The 3,804-nt window shown below is 34.0% G+C and overlaps 1 non-coding gene across 1 annotated transcript; it reads left to right on the plus strand.

Annotated features, from left to right (window-relative positions):
- The first annotated feature begins 3,358 nt into the window (after nucleotides 1–3,358).
- Nucleotides 3,359–3,465, plus strand: LOC131179749 (small nucleolar RNA R71). The gene has a single exon (XR_009148636.1). It is a non-coding gene; the product is annotated as a small nucleolar RNA R71 (small nucleolar RNA).
- Nucleotides 3,466–3,804: the final 339 nt, after the last annotated feature.

Raw genomic sequence — 3,804 nt, forward strand, 5'->3', positions numbered from 1 at the left:
TCTTTATTATTTGAAGTGCTCTATCTTAGCTTTTCAATTGATTAAACAACAATTAATTTGGAGATCTACAACTTTAGAAACACCTGAAAAATATAGCAAAGGTCAAATGCTGAAAATTTCTTCATTTAACACAATTATTCCAACAACTATCTAAACATATGCCTAAATGATAAATATACTTAGCTAACTGAATTAAATATAAAAACATACTAGAAAAACTAAATGTGATGGGAGTAAAATTAATAAATTATGCACTTATCAAATTCCCCCACAATTATTCTATGTTTGTCGTCAAGCATAACTTAAACTCTCAATCAACTCCACTTAGAAGTTCCTTAACTTCACCCTATCACAACATTCCCTAATAAAAGATTAAAAGTTTGAAAGAAGAGGCAAGTAAGGTAATAACCATCACAAAAAATTTCATCAACACCATACCAATATATCAGTAATTTTCCAACACAAAACAAAGGGCTCGAAATCAATTAAGATCACACAATTAAAGTTTCATAAAATTTTAAATCAATACATACCAAAACACAAGGCTAATTTATCAAGGCACAAAAATTATAGCTCTTTGCAAATCTTAGCTGAGATAGAAATGGCTTTTTTTTTTTTGAAATTGGTACTTATCTCTCGTTATAGTTACTTTTTTTTTTATTTCAACCGTCACCTTCAGAAAAGTACCTTGCTCATATCCTAGCTAGCTTTTGGCCTGAGAATCGATATGGGGTTCATGAAGACCCCTGGTTAGTTTGCTTAACTAAAATAGCAGAGCAATTTTCAAGTTTAACCTTTTATCTCCCCCAATTTATGCATCTACAAATTATAAAGTGCCCTAATAGATTAAACAAAGTTCTGAAATATGCATGACATTAGTTTAAAGCACACATAACTAATCATTTCACCATTAAATCAAGCCTAAATGATTTATGCAGGAAAAAAAAATTACTCTATGGTATGGAGAAGAGGGAAAATCCATCATTAAATTTACTATTATCTTGCCTAAAATTTCAAAAATTCAACCTAAAATAGAAAAGTTATTTCAAGGACAAAGCACTTCTCTCCAAGAGTTAATATAGAATCATGAATCAAGCTTATGAAAACAAATTTTATTTTATTTTTATTATTATTATTATTTTTAAACAATTAAAAAGATTGCAGCAACAAATTTCTCTTCCCCCATACTTAAAACTTACATTGTCCCCAATGTAAAGCCCAAATGCAAAAAAAAAAAAAAAAAAGAAAAAAATGCTAGAAAATAAAATAAAACAAGAGAAAGAAAAAAAAATTGATTGTGGCTAGCAAGCCACCCAAGGGTTGCCTCCCAAGTAGCGCCTTTGTTTAACGTTGTTAGCTCGACATGCCAAAGCTCCTTAATCCACTGAATGCTCCTGAAACCCATCATAAAATGGCTTGAGTTCATGACCGTTGACTTTGAACACTTTATTAGTTCATAAACTTTGAATTTTAACTGCACTATAAGAAAACACATTAGTAACAACAAAGGGTCCAATTCAACGAGAACACAACTTACCAGGCATCAGTTTTAATATGGAATTATACAATAAAACTTTTTACCTAATCACAAACTGCTTCCTTATTTTGTCATGGAATGCCTTTGTCTTTTCTTTATAGATCTTAGAATTTTCATAAGCCTTAAGGAGAATTTCCTCTAATTTATGCAATTGTGATTTTCTTTCCACACTAGTACTATCCAAATTCAAGTTACAATGTCTAACAGCCTTATATTCTAACTCATCCTCCATGCTTAACTCAAACACATCCTGCACAAATATATCAACAACATCAATAGAAAAGACAGAATGATCATCAGCAGGATACTTCATAGCATCAAAGATATTAAATTTGACAGTCTCTCCATCAAACTCTATAGTTAAGGTACCATCATCCACATCAATTTTTGTCTTGGCAGTTTTTAGGAAAGGTCTTCCAAACAAAATCAAAGATGACTTTTATGTGGGAACACTGTCCTCCATATCTAAAATGTAAAAATCTACAGGAAAAATCAATTCTCTAACCTATACCAACACATCCTCAACTACTCATAATGGGTAAGCATTAGAACGATCAGCTAACTGAATAATGACACTAGTTTCTTTCAAAGGACCCAAATTCAAAGTCTAAAAAATTGAATATGCTATGACATTAATAGATGCTCCTAAATCTGCCATTGCACATTCAAATATAGAATCACCTAATTTGCAGAGAATAGAAAATGAACCTAGATCCTTACACTTAGGGGGGTAATTTTCTCTAAATCAATGCTGATACATTTTCCCCCACACTGATCTTCTCATTAGTACTCAACTTGCGCCTTGTAGTGCATAATTCTTTAAGGAATTTGGCATACCAGGGAACTTATTTGATCACATCAAGTAAAGGTATATTAACCTCTACCTTCTTGAAAGTCTCCAAAATTTCTTTCTCTTGTTCTTCTTTCTTATTTTTAGCCAACCTGCATGGGAATGGAGGAAGAACATAATTATTAACCTTATTCAGTTTAGGTTCAGTATTTACCTCAACTTCAGGAACTTTAGACTTTTTTTCTCCTTGCTTCTTCTTTTTTATTGGCTCATGTGGAGTCTGATTATCAACTTCTACTCCGCAACAGTATCACACTCGCATTTTCTTTAGGATTCATGACTGTTTGTGATGGAAGCTTTCCAGAACCTTGAGCTTGCTCACAGATGAAGCTAACTGACCAACTGCCTCTCTATGTTTTGAATGCTATTTATAGTCTCCTGTTGAAACTATTGTGTATTGTTAGCCAAAGCCTCAACAATTTCATCAAGTGGCATACCTTGATTTGAGGGAGGCGGAGGTGGTTGATTCCCTTGTCTCTGCTACTGGTATCAGTTTTGCACTAGTTGATTCCCATAACTCAAATTAGGATGATCTCACCATCCTGGATTATAAGTATTGGAAAAGGGATCATACCTGTGTTGTGGCTGTCCATAATTTCCTACTGCATTAACATGTTGCATTGATTCATCCTCTTGTAATGCAGGACACATGTCAATAGCATGACCCGAACCAGAACAAATCCCATATACCTTAACAGTTTGCATTTTCCCTACAGCTAATTGCCTCACCAAAGAAGTTAAATCAGAAACCTATTTCTCAAGATTAAATGTACTTACCTCATTAACCTTCATGGGTGTGTGATCCATTCTCATTCAAAACTGCTGAGAGTTTGCTGCCATGTTAGCAATCAGCCTCCTTGCTTCATCTGGTTTTTTTGTTAACCAAAGCTCCTCCACTGGCAGCATCTATCATACTGCGATCCATTGGTAGAAATCCCTCATTGAAATATTGAATCAATAGCTGCTCAATTATTTGATGATGGGGACAGCTTGCACACAGCTTCTTAAATCACTCCTAGTACTTATACAAGCTCTCTCCATTATACTACCAGATGCCACAAATTTCTTTTCTTATATTGGCAGTACGGGAAGCAGGAAAATACTTCTCCAAAAATATCTGCTTCATCCCATTCCATGAGTTGATAGATCCAGAAGGAAGGTAATACAACCAATCCTTATCTGCGCCTTCCAATGAGAAAGGGAAAACTCGAAGCTTGATTTGATCCTCGAAAACTCCTTGAGGTTTAATGCTGGAACACACAACATGAAATTCCTTTAAATGCTTATGTGGATCCTCACCTGCAAAACCATGAAATTTAGGCAACAAATGATTAGTCCAGATTTTAACTCAAAAGCAACATTTAAAGCAGGGTATTGAATACACAAAGGCTGTTGGTTTAGATCAGGAGCATCCAAC

The sequence above is a fragment of the Hevea brasiliensis genome, chromosome 4 (assembly GCF_030052815.1).
Source record: "Hevea brasiliensis isolate MT/VB/25A 57/8 chromosome 4, ASM3005281v1, whole genome shotgun sequence".
Taxonomy (NCBI): Eukaryota; Viridiplantae; Streptophyta; class Magnoliopsida; order Malpighiales; family Euphorbiaceae; genus Hevea; species Hevea brasiliensis.